This window comes from Martes martes (assembly GCF_963455335.1).
Source record: "Martes martes genome assembly, chromosome: 2".
Lineage (NCBI taxonomy): Eukaryota > Metazoa > Chordata > Mammalia > Carnivora > Mustelidae > Martes > Martes martes.
This window is the reverse complement of record NC_137889.1, coordinates 76424253-76442888: the sequence shown is the minus strand read 5'-3', so window position 1 is coordinate 76442888 and position 18636 is coordinate 76424253.

The window sequence follows — 18636 nt, the reverse complement described above, 5'->3', positions numbered from 1 at the left end:
TTAACACATAAGCTATGAAATAAAGAAAAACAACAATAAAAATTTCCCTTATTCTTCCTCCTACTATAGAAATGAACTAATTCATTAAGTTGTACTAAAAACTCCACCATATACTGAACTGCTCTTTAAGGCAGACATTATTTAGCACAAGTATATGCAAAAGGGGATCATCAATACAGTGAAATATCAGAAACTTCTGTCACTACAAAGGGCTGATATACAAGATATATAAAGAACTCCTCAAACTCAACACACACAAAACAGATAATCACGTCAAAAAATGGGCAGAAGACATGAACAGACACTTCTCCAAAGAAGACATACAAATGGCTAACAGACACATGAAAAAATGTTCATCATAATTAGCCATCAGGGAGATTCAAATCAAAACTACATTGAGATACCACCTTACACCAGTTAGAACGGCCAAAATTAACAAGACAGTAAATAACATGTGTTGGAGAGGATGTGGAGAAAGGGGAACCCTCTTACACCATTGGTGGGAATGCAAGTTTCCACCCTTCAGAAAACAGTGTGGAGATTCCTTAAGAAATTAAAAATAAAGCTTCCCTATGACCCTGCAATTGCACTACTGGGTATTTACCCCAAAGATACAGATGTAGTGAAAAGAAAGGCCATCTGTACCCCAACGTTCATAGTAGGAATGGCCACAGTCGCCAAACTGTGGAAAGATCCAAGATGCCCTTCAACGGATGAATGGATAAAGAAGATTTGGTCCGGGGCACCTGGGTAGCTCAGTGGGTTAAAGCCTCTGCCTTCGGCTCAGGTCATGATCCCAGGGTCCTGGGATCGAGCCCCGTATTGGGCTCTCTGCTCCGCAGGGAGACAGCGTCCCTTCCTCTCTCTCTCTGCCTACTTGTGATCTCTGTCTGTCAAATAAATAAATAAATAAAAATCTTAAAAAAAAAAAAGATATGGTCCATATATACAATGGAGTATTATGCCTCCATCAGAGAGGTTGAATACCCAACTTCTGTATCAACATGGACGGGACTGGAGGAGATTATGCTGAGTGAAATAAGTCAAGGAGAGAGAGTCAATTATCATATGGTTTCACTTACTTGTGGAGCATAAGGAGTAACACAGAGGACATTGGGAGACGGAGCAGAGACATGAGTTGGGGAAAATTGGAGGGGGAGACAAACTATGAGAGACTGTGGACTCTGAGAAACAAACTTAGGGTTTTGGAGGGGAGAGGAGTGGGAGGTTGGGTGAGCCTGGTGGTGGGTATTAAGGAGGGCACATATTGCATGGAGCACTGGGTGTGGTGCATAAACAATGAATGCTGGAACACTGAAAATAAATTTAAAAAACTGGAAAAAAACAAAACAAAACAAACAAACAAAAAACCCCCTTTGTCATATGAAGGACTGTGGAAGGGACAGAAGACGTTTAATCCAGAAAAGACTAGGAATGGTACAGACGTCTTCTCATATTTGAATGGGTAGCATGTACCCTAGGGAACTGGGCTTAAAATATCATACCTAACTATACAAGTAAGAAATAGGACCAGGGAAAGTATAACACAGTGTGTATTAAAAATAAAACAAAACAAATTTCACATCATTATGAGGAACAAAAGTTTAATGAAATAAAATCAACTGCCTGCAAAACTCTGGGATGCTCCATACACAAGAGTTTGCAGCTACTGTATGAAAGACTTTTGGGGAGCTCTTACATTGTGTGGGAGATTTAAGTGGCTATAACTGAAATTCCTTCTAACTTTAAGGTTCTAGGATTTTAATACATCAGCAGTTTTCAAAGGATTTCTAAGGTTTTATACATGTAAATATCCTCCCTCCCCACTAGACTGTATACTGATACAAGGCAGGAACCTACATGTTTGGGGTAATTTTGATCTTTCACAGCATTTTGTGATACAAAGACTCTTTTCTAACCAACAAGAGAAATTACAGACAGTGGTTTTTAGAGATGAAAAGCTCCTTTTAAAAAAATCTGATTTCCTCTAGTTTGTTAAATAAATATTTGAGATTCAGCGTTTCTTATGTTAATTAACAGGCCATTGTGCTTGTATTAAGAAAGGGAATTGCATTTATTTCTTTTTTTCTGTGAGAATAAAGAAAATCATGCAGATTTACTTCCACTTCAAAGGAGATAAGAAATTTAATGAACATTTGCCTTTTAAGAGGCACATCTAATGAAATTTTCCTTGAGTGCTTTTGCTTTCTAGAATATGAGGTGTTTTTTATTATAAAACCACAACTTGGCTTTAGAAAACCAAAGAATAAAAATAAAGGTTTCCGGGCACCTGCGTGGCTCAGTGGGTTAAAGCCTCTGCCTTCGGCTCGGGTCATGATCCCAGGGTCCTGGGATGGAGCCCCACATCAGGCTCTCTACTCGGCAGGGAGCCTGCTTCCTCTTCTCTCTCTCTCTGCCTGCCTCTTTGCCTACTTGTGATCTCTATCGGTCAAATAAATAAATAAAATCTTTAAAAAAATACATTAAAAAAGATTTCTAACATTTAGTGAGAATGCAAGAATTAAGACTAGGAATGATTTCAAGTGTAAACTTTTCGTTTGTTTTTTTCTTTTTTTTTTTTTTTTTGTAATTATGTTATGTTAGTTACCATACAGTGTAAATGTTTTTAGAAGTATGGCTCTCCCTTCCTCTGTGCAACAACCAATACACAATGGCTCCTGAACTCATGCAGCCATCACCCTTTTATCTCTCAAGAATACCAAAGTCATGGGGTACGTGGGTGGCTCAGTCCATAAAGCATCTGCCTTCAACTCAGGTCAAGCATGACCCCAGGGTTCAGGGATTGAGTCCCACATAGGCTCCCAGCTCAGCAGAGAGTCTGTTTCTCCCTCTCCCACTCCCCCTGCTTGTGATCTCTCTTTCTGTGTCAAATAAATTAATAAAATCTTAAAAAAGAAATGCTAAAGGCAGAGAGAATAATCTTCTTCTTAGTATCTGAGAAAGAACCTTGAAGAAGTAAGTAATAATCTAACATTTCTTTACAAATTCCTTACTGAAGAATTCAAGAAAAATTTCCCATCATACCTCATATTCGTGCTGCTGTCAAGATATTCAACGTGACTTATTAGTTAATTGTGAGTTTCTCTTCATTATTTAAAGTAAAACTAGCTTGATTGGAAAGTGCATCCTCTTTATCCCACAACTTCTCATGGCTCCCTGTCACTACACACACCAGAGAAATAAGTATCCTGGAAAAAGACACTATGAGTACCTTCCTCAGCCTAACACTTGAGGACCTCTACATTTTGATTCCCTTTGCCTTTCACTTCCTACCCCAAGAGCCCCATGGTGAATGCTCTGTTCCAAGTGGGTCAGTGTCTTCGCAGTACACCATGTGCCCCCCAGCCTGTTTTAGCTTCCGCATTCATCTCCGTCTCTGCCACTCCTCTTGCTGGGTACTCTGTCTCATCACCAATTCAAATGCTACCCATCTTTCAAAGCACCCCTGAATCCTTAACTGGCTCCTCCCAATTACGCTATAATCTTTTCAAGGTAGGTAGTGTATATACCTCATAGCACCTTCCAAATACTAGATTTAGAACAAAAACATGTTGACTGACATTGCAGCCTCACGGCTGGAATAGTACATTCTTGTGTGAATTAATCCTAACATCAATAACTGAATTCCGTCATAGTCCTTTTACATGCCTGATGGATACTAATTACAATACTCATTATATTAGGTCGGGTATATAAGGGGAAATATTCCATTTCTGTGTTTATAAAAAAGGAATTGTTTCTGAAAGAAAATTCATTCATCCAGTAAATATTTATTGAACACTTAGTTTGTGTCAGGCATGGTTTTATTGGAGACAACAGTGACCTTCTCTTTGAGTTTCTAGTCTTGTGGACAAAGAAAGCCAAGAAAAAATAAATTGGTAAAAGAGAAAGTATGGCAGATGCTAAGTATTACACAGAAAAAGCAACAAAGAGGAACTGGGGTTGTTGGGAGTTACACTTTGTTACTGGGTGGTAAGGAAGGCCTCTGCTTGTCTGAAAAGATGGCATATGAACTAAGACTTGAAAGTGGTAAGTGAGGAAGCCATGTACATATGTCATGTACATGGCACTGCACATGGGACTGCATCCCATGTGAAAAGAACAAACATAAAATCCTTAAGGCTGGAGTGTCCCATGGCACTGCACATGGGACTGCATCCCATGTGAAAAGAACAAACATAAAATCCTTAAGGCTGGAGTGTTCCTGGTATGCTAAAGAGCAATGAGACGTGCAATAAATAAGGGAGAGACTAGTAGAAAGTTAATTAGAAAGGGTAAACTGAAGAGGAACAGATTACATTAAGGACTTATTCCATGGGACAGTTTGACTTTTTCTTGGGAAAGATGAGGACTCACTGGAGAGTCTTCGGTAAAGGTGTGAAGTTATATGGCTTGTTTTAAATGATTACTCTATTTGCTGTTTTCAACAGACTTAAGATAGGAAAGAGAAGAAGGAGAGAGATTCATTAAGAGGCTAATACAATAATCCAGATTAGAGACAACGGAGGCACAGACTAAAGTGTTTACTGTGGAAAGGAAGAAAAATAGAAATTTTAAACCCACTGACTTATTTTGACAAAATCCAATACATAATACAGTGTGTGGGCTACAAAGGCAGTTTCTTATGGTTTTAGGTGAATACTGAAATTCAACTCTGACACCTTTGAAATTATATTTGATGGATGCTCTGGTAAGGAACAGTAGTCTTTCTACTAAGTAGATGTTAAGTTAGCTATACAGAAAATGTAAACTAATTTTTTTTAAGTATTTGCAAAGCTTCCTTTTCTAAGTGCATATATGATAGTTATTCTAGTTTGGTAAAACAATTCTGCATTGGATAAAATGTGTATTTTCAGCCTACCTTAGTATAACTGCAAGAAAGAATAGTTGTCAGAAAATAATACTGAGAAGGAATTTATATACATTATCTTTGGAAAGGAAAATAATTTGATAGTTACCATCCCGATATTTAAAATAAGATATGCAACTACAGACACTGCAAAAATTAAAGCCTTTTAAATCTCAATATAGCTGTTATGAGCAATTAGAGACAAAATAGGGATACTACATGCATCAATAGTTAGAAACTTGGTCCCCTTTCAAAGGGAAATTTCCTTCTCCTTTCCAACGAGAATGCTGGCCTTTCACTGCCTGCCTTTCTTAGTGCTGTCACTACCTGAAAATACAAGTTTCTGGTCGTAGTCTGCAGCAGATACATTTTTTTTCATACCTCAGAACTGTCTGTTCACCTTACTTGTTTTGGAAAAGAAATGCCAGCCTCGTTACACACAGCCTCCCAAAGTTACTGCTAGTTTATCTGTGTGATTACGTAATCCTGTTTCTTCCTCCTGTGGTTCAACGACAGCTGCCTTAAAATGATAAGGGAAGACTCAGAATGCTATAGTCACCCCCCGAAAAGCACTCACACTTCAGTCATAAGTGAGCAGCTGGGCTGGATAGCTTTCTGCTCTCTTCTTCACCAGGGAAGCATTCTAGAGTCTTGGGACTGCCAGATACGGCTTCTACGTTTCTGTGCAGGTAGAGACAAGCAGGCTCTGCACGCCCCCCTGCCTGCGTGTCACCTAGTGAGTTAGGCTTTTGCACAGGATCCAGGTGGGCATGACAAATCTGAGTACTCTGGGGTGGGGCGGGGGAGAAGGAAAGAAAAAGTAAAAGTAAATGTCAAAACACACTCCCTCTCTGCCTTCCCCTAGGTTTTTCTGTGCTCCAGCAGTTGGCAGAGAATGAAATGGCATGGTTCAGTCAAAATTCCTATTGGCATTCTTACATGCCCACCTTTTTCATATTGTGTAACTAGGTGAATTGCCCCAAATTTTCCTCATCCTTAACCGTCCCGCCCTCCCCACCCCCCACGCCTTCACAAACACCCGTTTACCACCCATCTATCAAGGAACATCTCTACCTATGATGATGAGACTGGCAAACAAAAGCATCCAAACCAACCAAAAATTTTTAAAAAGGGGCAGAGTCCAAATACAGTTCTCTGTGACTAACATCAGTTCTTTAAACATTCGCCTCTCCAGTCTACCTGGAGACCAGCGGAACACTCTTAAACCACCTGTACCTCTCGTCCATACCCGATCTCCTAATCTTGCCAGGTTCCGTCATCGCTGTTCTAAAAGCAGCTGAAGAGTTCAACGATTGAAAGAATACGGCTCAGGGTGTACTACCAGGGCGCACAGACTGGACGGGTCAGCACTGAGGGAGAGAGGCTCCTTTCCTGGCCAGATGTGCGGAACCCACGAGTGTCCTGGGGGACCGTGCCTGCGCTCAGGTCCGCGGCCCCTCAGGCAAGCCCGCGCCTTCGCCGGCTCCCTGCGGAACACGTGCGGCGCGAGGGGGACCAAGGTGGACCACCGGCCATACACCCCGCCCCCCCATTCCCCAGACCATCCCAGCGACCCGTTCCTCGGCGCAAACTCCAGCGCGGCCGCCTGGGCAGCCAGCTCCAGAAAAACGCCAAAGATAAGCGAGGTCAGGGGAAGACGGTCTTAGGAGAACCCCAAGTGGGGAGAACTCGTACCCCGGTGCAGAAGCCTTGGGGGAGCAGGGTGTGCGGATGCCGCCAACTCCCGGTTCCTAACGTCGGCCCGCAACCACGGGCAGCAGTCCCGGAGTGGTCCGATCCTCTGCAACACCTTGCGACCTGCCTGCACCGACAGCCCAAGGGAAAGGCCGGCCGCGCCCCACCTCAGTTTCCCAGAGTCAATTTCGGGCACTCGCACCTTTTTTTCTTCCTCTCTCATCCTTCACGCCATCAATGAGAGATTTCTCAAAAAGTCCCTTGAAAGGTGTAAAGTTGAAACTTACCCTCTGTTGGATTCGTCTTTTCCGCCCGTTTATGAAAGCGGGAAGAACGGTAACGGAAGGGCGCAGAGAGCGGAGAAAAGATCCGCTGGTATTTCTCCGGCTCAAATCCTAAAGATTGATGAAGATAGGAAGAGACGCCCCCTTAAAGCCGAACTCCACCTCATCCCCGGATCACGTGACGGCGCCCCGCGAGTAGCGCCCGATGCTCCCCCCGCAGCCCCCCCGGCTTGGATGGCCACCTCTGGGGCGCGTTGCCTAGGGATTCTGGAAAGAAGAGCAATTAAACATATCCGCACATTGTTCGACACACACGCACGGTGCAGAGGAAAGTAAGCGCTCCTCCGCACACTCCTCGACTCCCGGGAAGGCGAGACGATTTGGGGAGGCTTTTCCGAAGTCGGAGCCGCTGTGTGTCCCTTTGTTTGCGGGTCAGTGCCATCTTGTGGCCGAAGTTATAACCGGCTGGAAAGCGGGAGCGTCCGCCGAACTCAAGAATGAAAGGGATTGGTATTTGGGAGAAAGGCAAGCGTGGAAGTCACCGCAACAATGCCACTAATAGGTTTCTCGCTTTCTTTTGTGACGTTTGTATATTTCTCACACCAGTGCCAAGAAGGTTTTTCCCCATTTTAAAAGCGAACAAAGAGAAGACCTTTACAAAAAAAAAAAAAGGTAGCAAATCTCGGAGGAGATAGCCTGACCCTGCAGTCCTTTCTCTCCACTGAGAAAATGCCGTCAGGTTTGTTCCCAGTGCCTAGCTGCATTCTTTACGGGAGCACGATGAACGGAACATTTCCCTACTGGTCAAAAAGAGTCAATGCCATTTCCTCGGAGCTTAGCCTACTGCTGTACTGAACGTTATGAAGGAAAGAATGGCATGTACACAAGAGGACCTTGACAGTGGCAAACCCATCATGGTGCCGGGTGATTCTGGATAATTACTCACACACTGTTCTTAGATGTTTTGCATAGTTGTGTTCCACTTTGAAAAACCAAAGTTGTGTATTTCACAAACGCATGCACACAATAATTGTTTACTGGTGAGGATGAATACAACTTCTTCCAAATCAAGCTGCCAGAAAATAAAAAGTGTTCCTAATAAAGATAAACAACACTGCCTAGGATAGGCACAGAATAACAACTATGATTGCATTCTGTCTTCAAACCAAAACAAAACAAAATTTCAAGAAAAATGGAATGACCTGAACTTTACACTGTTAAAAAATGTTTTCTTTCTCTGGCTATTAGGCAAAATAAACACTATTTAAAGTTCAGTATAAGTCATAGCTGGTTTATTTATATAGTGATGAAAACATTTCTGGGGTTTTTTCCCCAGGAAATCTTTCTAAATTATTTGTCATTAGAAATATTTTTATACTCTTGAAAAGGGAAGGAATTAAAATATGCTCATGTAATAAATGAACTACAATAATAGATGTGAGCATATATTTTACAAAATCCTACTACTGGTTAAACAGTAAAATGGCATATATATTTTCTTTTTAAGTTCTTTTCTTTCTTCTTTTTTTTAACCAAGGACAAAAATATAAAGCCTAACTTAAGAACTTCAGTTTTTTAAAGAGCAATAACTCTTTAGATTTCTTGTTGCCTTCTGTCTACTCCATACCCTCAAGTCACGTTCTGAGAAGCAAGTTTGCCCCAAGGTTCTGATATCAAATTGAGTGTTCTCAGTCTACTGCAAGAATTACAAATTAAGTTATCTAATTTTCTTTGAAGAATACATTTTTATGTAGCATTTTTACTATATCAGCAAATATTTTGGAGTTGAATATGTAATCTGGACTCATTAGACACTTTCTTTTCTGTATTTTCCAAGAATGTTAATAAAAGCATGTCTATAATAATGCTTAAACTACTGTGGCTCATGTAGTTTACCATTTTATTAACTGAATTGTCATAAATTGTCACCCATAAGACAAATTTATAAAGCTGCATTCTTGAAATATTAAATATCAAATACTAATCTTTGAAAGATCATTGGTCTGAAAGACTTTTCTATGTCAAATTTTGTGGTACAAAAAGAAGTTTCAAAATGTTCAACAACAGCAACAAATTGTATATTCTCAAGAAATATCATTTATTAAGTACTGTTCCACGGTGTAAAACATAAATAAAATTTTTTAAATTGTAAAAAAAAAAATTCAACATATATAATAACCAAATACACCATAAGCTCCTCTTATAATATAATCTTATGGAAGGTTTGACATAAGTAATCTGAGTTCCTCAGAAGACATGTGTTAAAAAGAGTAATCTGAATTCCTCAAAAGATATACTAAAGAGAATATATGTGTGAAATAAAGATAACTTCTTTTTCTACTGTTTAATGAACAGCCAGTTGCATACTTTCTTATTTGGGATTCAAGCTAGATAAAACCTCATCTTTGCTAGGGAGAGAGAACTTTTTTCCATTTCATGTATTTCTTTCTGAAATTTCATTGCCATCTGGCCTATAAGCCATGACTAGGAGAATTAAATTAATGACCTGTTCTCATGTGCTCTTGGGCAAGTCTTTTGTTCTATCATTTAAACAGAAGAATAGGCTCTACTCATTAAATCTCTGTAGACCTTAGTTATATCATCTAAAACACGGTCTGGCCCTTTAAATAGCATGATTCAATGGCTACATAGATAAAAGTGTATCACTGTATTTGCTGATGGAATTTATCCATTGTACCTTCTTTTTTGGTCTCCTGATAAATTTCTGCTGCAACGGTTAAAGATTCTAAAATGCTAATAGGCTTGATAACAGGAAAATTGTCATAAATTATGACTCAGAAAAATCTTGATAGACATTTACACTACATATGGAAACTATAAAGTGGATGCCATTGAAGAAAAAGATTCCATTGGGGTAAAACTTAATATGAACCATGTTGGTGAATCAGTTCATATTCTATGCATTAATTAGGGGCCAGTTTTTCCTTCTTTCTGTAACTTACCTATTGCATTTATTCGAATCAGTGATGTCACAGACTATAGATTGCAACATTATTTTATGGACCACTGAGGAAGAAAGAAAATGCTTCCAGTAAAGCAATGACACAGAACCAATTGTAAATGAAATATCATGAAATACAGGAGATAAAGAGTTTTGACTAAACTGCTTAAACTGCTTAATATAATCAAATGGTCAATACAATCACTTAATTCAATTGTCTTTTTGAGAATTAACTCACAGAAAGAAGTAACAACTTAGTTAAAATGTTAGTATACAAGTAGGTAGACAAGCAATTCAATTACCTTCTTTGTGTAGAGAAACTAAGTAGTATTTATGGATTTGTTCTTGATTTGAAATGAGAATGCACTTCAAGAAAGGTCTCATTTCATTATATAGACTACAAATTCAGAGCATTTGTTTTAAAACTGTCAGAATAATACTCTAGAGGACTAGGGTCTTAAAATTATTTAGTAAATATCCAAACATTCTCCTGCAGATCCCACCTTGTCTGACACCCTTTAGACAGTCAACAAAAATGTAATGTTATTTTATAAAAGTGTCACACTGTGTATTTATTACATGGTATAATGAACAGAGCTTTGTGAATGTTACTATTACTGCTTTTGATGATAATTATTACTATTCCCTTCATAGCTCCATACTCAAAGGTATGGAGTAGGAATAGCTGGTGGAGAAGGGCAAGTGTGAATGCCACCTCCAGACCTGCCATCATCTATGACAAATACCTCTGACAGTTCATCTGCCCCCACTTCCACCTCACACCACCCCCACCCCAAAATCTCAGCCTTAATATTAGACCCTTTCACAACACAACACAACACAACACAACACAACACAACACAACACAAGCCTACAGGCACCCAACATCAGTCGATCAGACTTGGCTCCGTAATGTAAATCTATGTCACATTCCTGAGATAGGGCAATTTTTCCCAAAGGAAAAATAAAATTAAAAAAAGACTCCTATGTCCACATAAACATTACAAACTGGACAAAGGTGGTATGAAATGTTCCTAGGTGTCACTTTGCTTAGGTAAGTTTCCCTTCTTCATCCCTTTGTTTAAAGTCTAGATATTGCTTTTCTTTCCCCAGATACATAGAAATCTAGAAAGAGGATAAATATCCAAGGATGGCTGGGGTATAATCGGACTCTTCCGCACCCAGGAAATTGCTTGACTACAACACTCTGCTAGCATAGCATAAAGATAGAAATCACTGAACTGCACAGATTATTCAAAACTGTAGCTGAGAGACGCCTGAGTGGTTCAACCCATTGTCTACCTTTGGCTCAGGCCATGATCCCAGGGTCCTGGGAAGGAGTTCTGCATCAGGCTCCCTGTTTGGTGGAGAGTCTGCTTCTCCCTCTCCTTCTGCCACTCCCCTTACTTGTGTTCTCTCCCTCTGACAAATAAATAAACAAAGCCTTAAAACAAAACAAAACAAAAAAAGAACCTTAGGTGAGCCTTAAATATTACCCAGAAATTCTTGGGCTTGAGTGACTTCCGATTTCTCTCCTTTTAGAGGATACTTCAAATTGTCCCCCTTCTCTCCCAGTCTCCTATCTCATACCCTCAATTTCAATAGACTCCTCCTTCCTTCTGAGTTAAGTAAAAACCATAGAGCACTTACTCCCTCACTTCTACATCCCTCATTTCAGCAGTGACTCCTCTGTCCCAGCTGTTTCAACCCCCAGGCTTTGAGTCAGCCTAGCCCAGAGTTTTCCCAGCTGACACCCCAAACACCATGTGACAGAGACAAGGCACCACCACTGTGCTCTCCCACTCAATCCATGAACATAAACTCCATGAGTGAGTTGTTGTTTTATTCCACTAAATTTGGGAGGTTTGTTACACAATAATATAACACCAGTTTATTTAACAATTCAGTTTTCTTGGTGAAACAGCAAAATGAAAATAAAAATAAAATTGCTCATTTTTGCATTGTAACTCCCTCACCCATGTCATAGTTTCTGTAGCTGCCTTCTCTTTCCTGGTAACTTCTCCAAAACCAAACATTTACTATCCCCATACTTGCTCCTCAAATATGGCCCACCTGAAACCATCTCTGCCATGACACCAATGATCAAAGCCAGTGGAAACAATTGAGACATTATTTTATCTACTCTTTCTGTTGCATTTGACTCTCTTGACCATCTTGTGCTCTTGGAATTTTCTTTTCCTTGGACTTCATGAGCTCCACACTTCGGGCTTTCCTTGTTCCTTATTAGATTTTCCTCAGTTTTCTCTCCTAGATTCTGCTATCTCCCTCTATTTCTTAGGTGTTTCCCTCCTTAGGATCCTGCTATATAAACAGGCCTGAAATAGCACCTGTGTATTAGCTTAAAATGGCCCCCATATTGTTTTCTTCTTCACACAGCAGGCTGGGACTAATAGCCCAAAGCCAGACAGCACCAAACTCAAATTCCCACACATCTAATTACTTTAAATGTAAGCTAAACAAATAAGTTTTAACCAGTTAAAGCCCATCTACTTTTCATATCCTGAGAAACTGCACCCATCGTCTGTTAACTAGAGATAAGACAAATCCTGTTGCCATAAAAGACACCAAATCGTTGCTGAGCTTTGGCGCTGTCTGAACCAAGTCTCCCCACTTTGCTACTGAGTGATATCACCTAGGCAAGTGAACTCACTCTCAATTTTCCCCTTCTCCCCCAGAAGCCCCTGTCCTATCTCCCTTCTGGACGGTAACCCCACGCTGTTGTCTTTGGAAGATCTCTTGCCTGGAGAAACTTCCCCTGTCATGCCACCCTGCCCAAGACCACCCCCCAAAAGCTTGTGTGTTACTGCCTTTTGTGGTCCTATCTTTTCCCTGATTGACCTGAAATCCCCAAATTTACGAGAGACCTCATTCTTAATCTTCTCTCTTTTTTTTAACCTTAATGCATAATCATACCCTCTGTCACCAATTACCTGCCTGTCGGTTCACAATTCTACACATCTCCATCTAAAGGACAGATACCTTTCAGACTTCCTTGTCAAATGTGTTTTCCAGTGGACAGGAATCTCAGTCTTGTCAGCATCTCCATCCTTCAAACCAGAATCTAAGAACTGTGCCGTGTTTCTCTCTCACACTCTCAAATTCAACTCCTCACACATTCCCATTGATTTTATCCCTTAAACATCTCTCAAATGTGTTCCTTCACACCATCAAGCTCTACTTATTTCTTTGCTAAAGGGTCTTTCGGCCTCAGTGGTTTTCACAATGGTCCAGTTACATCCCTCCTCAGTTTAAACAGTCTAATTGCTCTCCAGACCCTTCAAGTGCAATGTCCTTTTAACCAATATTTTCAGTATCATCCTCTACCACTTCCCACACACTCAGTCACATCACACTATTTGCACTTCTCTGACTGTTAACTTCCTCTCTCACCTTCATGCTATTTCCCCACCTCTTACTTACCCATCCCTGCCATCTGGGGATTTAACTCTCACCAGTTCCTCAAATCTCAATTCAAGTAGCTTCTTGACTACAAAGCCCTATTTTATTTCTCTCCATATCCCCAAATACCCCCATAGACTGAATGTGCCTTATTCATATGCCTGCAGTACTCTAAGTTTATTTCTAGCATAGGATTTAGTACACCAGATGTAATGAATTGTTTATTTGCGCAGACCCACGCTGTGATCTCTGGAAGGCAGTGGCTACTTTTTTCACCTCTTTAAACTTACAGCCTAGAATCCTGTCTGGTAAATCACAAGATACTAAAAAAAGTTCTGTTGAAGGATTGAAGAACAAAGAATAATGTAGGATAACGTAAATTATGAACATCACAAATCAAGCCCATTTGTTCATCTGAAACATTTAAAACTACCTTGGGCATTTTATTTATGATGAATTACTGCTCTTTTATACACACACATCATATATTATATATAATGTGTATATATATAATGTAAATGTAAATTCTACATATATTTTATACATCTATATGCTTAGTATATACTTCTCTTGACGATTCTTCTCATTTTAAAAATTTTCTTTATGTGTTAACTCTGCTTTCCCTATTAAGTATAAACTTGAAAAATGAATCCTACTGCCTTTAAAAATGCGGGAGTACCTGGGTGGCTCAGTCGGTTAAGCGACTGCCTTCACCTCAGGTCATGGGTTCTGGGACCGAGCCCTGCATCTGGCTCTCTGCTCAGGGGGAGCCTGTTTCTCCCTCTCCCTCTCCCTCTGTGATCTCTCTCGCTGTCACTCTCACTCAAATAAATAAATAAAAATCTTTAAAAAATGCACATAATGTCCAGCAGAAAAGTGTCTTACGAGTTTTTCTACCTGCTGAATAATATACTTTTAAAAGCGGAATTACCCATTAACAGGATAAGAGTAAGAATATGGTAACAGATACCTTGTGGAAGAGCATATCATTTAACGACATCAACTTTTTATTCTGGGCTTACGATTTGAACTGTTCTCTAAACATTCTTTTTAAAGACTATTCAAAACAAACCAACATACCCAAAACAAATAAACTATTTCTCTTTCATTTCCACTTAAATATAGTGAGGCTATATTTAGACTTATAAGTAGATTTAAAATACTAACCACGAAAACTTAGCTAAGAAATGAAAATTTATTTTTTAAAAAGCAATATTGGGGGATACTTTTCAACATCATCATTTTTTGTTTGGATTTACGACAGGGAAGAATATATGGTCTATATATGGATTTACATGATAGAAATATTGGATAGAAATGTTATGCCTCTGAAGGAATCTATGTTCTCTTCTTTTATATATTTTGTGCTGAATTTTTAAAATAATATAATTAGATAAAGAATCATTTGTTGATATGTAAGTCATCCACAATTTTTTAAAAGAAGAGTCAAGTATCATGTAGTTAATATAGCTGCAGGGAAGAAAATCTGCCAGTAATAATGGAAAGCTATCAACAGTATTTCTTTTTATCGAATATGGACAGCAACAATTTCTATGATCATCAAATTTTTCTAAAGATCCAAAAAGTTTCTTTTTCTACACATATATCTATAATGCATGCTTGTTAATGGCATAAAGTCATATGTAGTCAGAGCTTAAAGGACTTTACATATCTACCAGTTAGAACATTTTATTTTACAAAGGAAGTGAAAATTACAAAGGTCAAAGTGTTTTGTCTGAAGCCACACCATTAAATTGGAGTAAAACCTGGATGAAATCCAGGTGTTCTGACAAGTGTCCATTGTACAAATACAACTGTGATACGTGATTCTGTGCATACATATACACACATATATATGTGTGTGTGTATGTATTTTTAACATGGAAAATTTATTTAAAAAAAAAGAACTGTACATTCTGTCTGGAAATCAGTCACTGCTTTATATTTAATGATTTAATTGTTAGGGAATCAAAAGGAAAGATATAGTATTGCTTAAGTAGCAAAATGCTTATCAGAAGAAGGCAATTATGTTTATCCTGCCCCCTTAGGACCTCAAAATTATCATTGAGTTCTCTGGGAAAATGTCTCTATGTACCCAAAACTTTAGGTTAACTTTTTTTTAAATTGCTTTTGTTCCTTAAAAAACTGCATGTATTTCACAATTATGTTAGTTCCTTGTTTTGAGTCCTAAATACTGATCATATGACAAGCTATTACAATTCCAAAGAAATCAGTGCAGTGATGCACATCATAAAAATATTTTCATAACATGTGGAAATGGCCCTTTGCACTTCTTTTAAGAATTAGGGATTAAATTTACCATGATAGAAACAGTGGATAAAGAAATGTTTACTCTTGGGGCGCCTGGGTGGCTTAGTGGGTTAAGCCTCTGCCTTCGGCTCAGGTCATGATCCCAGGGTCCTGGGATCGAGCCCCGCATCGGGCTCTCTGCTCGGCAGGGAGCCTGCTTCCCCCCTCTCTCTCTGCCTGCTTCTCTGCCTACTTGTGATCTCTCTCTGTCAAATAAATAAAATCTTTAAAAAAAAAAAAGAAAAAAAATGTTTACTCTTAATGAATAACTAAAGTCTTCACAGAAAAAATGCATCAAATAAAATAATACTATTTTTCAACTTTTTTTATCACCACTATTCTGATAACTAATATACCAAGATCACATATTGTTTGAGAGTATGTCAATGTACTTTAGTAACTGTTCTTTGCAAATGGTAGCTGTTATTAAAATGCAGCAATAATTTTGACAAAAACAATAGACATGCTCCTCAGAGAAATGTTACCCCAGGCATTGTTTGGAGAGTGTTTTTTTATTCAATAATTTGTCGTAAGAGCCCCAAGTGGTTTTAACTTTCACCTTTATGGAAATGCTTTCTTTCATAACTGATGAAGAACCATGAACACTGGAAAATAGCCAGTTTAATTTTGTAGCACACATAAAATCCAACTTAATTTCCCAAATGAGCGTTTTATAAGTAGTAAGTAGGAAAAAATACATAGAGCAGAGATGGACATTACTATTTGTGTTCCCAGAGGTAGTACTCTACCTGCTTGAATTTACTCCATAAAATAAGAAAATTACTTATTATCTTCTGCAAAGAGTGATGATGATTAGTCTTGAATCCCTCCCGGGAAATTTGAAGATAAAAGCACACAGATCTTCATATCTTCCTCTTTATGTAGCATATTGTTGGAATTTTCAAGTTGACCAAATCTTCAAAAGAAGGATATTTTAAAATAATTTGTTTATTCCACATATATTGAATGTGTATTTAAAGAAGGCTTTTTGAGGCTTGCATGCTTGTATGTGCAGTGGGAAGAAAAAGGTGGATTATTTGGAATCTTCATCTCAATGACATGTTGGTCTTTTATTTTTAATACTCATTAATAATAACAACAGCTACTTAAATTTAAGGGTCAACATCATCAAAAGAAATAACAAATTTATGGAAAAGAAAAAAATCCATCTTGTTTTTTTTTTTTTTAAAGATTTCATTTATTTATTTGACAGACAGAGATCACAAGTAGGCAGAGAGGCAGGCAGAGAGAGAGGAGGAGGCAGGCTCCCTGTGGAGCAGAGAACCTGATGTGGGGCTCGATCCCAGGACCCTGGGATCATGACCTGAGCCGAAGGCAGAGGCTTTAACCCACTGAGCCACCCAGGCGCCCTGATCTTGTATTTTTAACATACAAAAACTTGTAGCACAGATTAGTATTTTGGAAAATAGTCACAATGGGGTTTTTTGGAAGTTGTTTTAATGACAAAGCATATTTGAAACAAGTATGTATTATAACCGTGCAAGGGATAGAAGAATAGAAATTTATGTGACAATGTGTATTGTATTAACCAGGTTGATGTTGAGTTAAGAAAGTCTAAGAACCAAACTTTGTTTTCTCACCAGTCATCTCTTCTTCACATATAATCCCTCAGCTCACCAACTACAGGATCCAGTGGGCCTGCTCAGACTGCTTATTCTCTCCAGCATTTGGGGGAGAATGTATTAGTATTCCAGAAATAAGACAGAAAATAATGAAATAGGTACTGGATTTACTTGAGGTATTTAAGAGCTCTTGGATGACTCTCTTGTCAATACAATGACGTCTATATAGATTCCCTAAGTACTGAATATTAAAATACAGGAGAGAAGAGGCACAAGAATTTTTGTCCACTTCTGGGGAAACAGGTAGGGTTTGCTGCCCCCAGAAACTAGATTTACAAGTTGCATTGCTACCAAGGGATACAGTCCTCTACAGTTTAGAGTACCAGTCCCATGGGATTACACTCATCACCAAACCCTTGATCCTGTGATTGTCACATGATCATTTTTCAGTTTTGCTATATACAAGAAATACAATCTTTCACCTGCAAGGCCATGGTCAAGAACATATGACCTCTTTCCAATCTCTCCAGTGTCTATCTCTCTCTCTTCGCACTCCCTGCCTCCTACACACACACACACACACACACACACACACACTCAGATAAACACAGAGCACAGAGAAGCCTAAAATACCTGCCAAAGAATGACTAACAAAAATAAGGCAAACCTGCAATACAGATTTGGAAACAATGGGGACGGAAATCACATTGAGGAGAAACAGAGAACCAAATTTTGTAGTGTGTTTTGGTTGTTGTTTTAAAAACAACAACAACAACAATAAAAACCTATGACTACTCTTTTTCCTTCTCCCCCCAACACACCCCGCTCCGTCCGTCTTCTTTATGTTACCCAACAGTCCTGAGAAACGTGGATTCCGTTTCCACCTCACTCCTCAGTTCCACGCCGCTTGCCCACGCCCACAACTACTTCTCCTTAGGAATGGGAATACCCTTTTTCCTATTCTGACCCCTTTGTGTCTCCCACCCTTTCAGATCAGCCTCCCTGCCTAGACTTCTCCCCTCTTCATTCCAAAAAGGTGCAAAAAGAGCAGCATTCTGTTTTGGTTTTGGTTTTTATTTTTTTCGAACAAAGAGAAAACCTGGGCCTTGAAGCTTTTTCTCATGGAGCCTAAGCTCTTAGAGGTACCCCTGCGCTCATTCCCACATCATCTCAAGACTCCTCCGAGTTCACTTCACCAGGCTGGGGACAGAACCGGCAAAAATCTTCCTGCTCGGCAAGTTAACTTGGCCTCGGCCGAGAACCAGAGGCCAGAGTGACGGGGTGCCATCTCCAGGGCCTGCAGCTTCTCGCTGGGGCCCCAGACAGCAAGGTAGGGGCTGGGATGCCCCGAACCCGAGCTTGGGGAGAGGCTGTCTCGGAGCAGGCGCCCTAGAGCAGGGTCTCCGGGGTCCCGGGAACAGTCACGTGTTCCCGAGGCGCCTCTAAAACCCCCGCTGCTCCCCGCTCCTTCCTCCCTACCCCCACCACATCCCCACCGCCACCTCCAGGTAC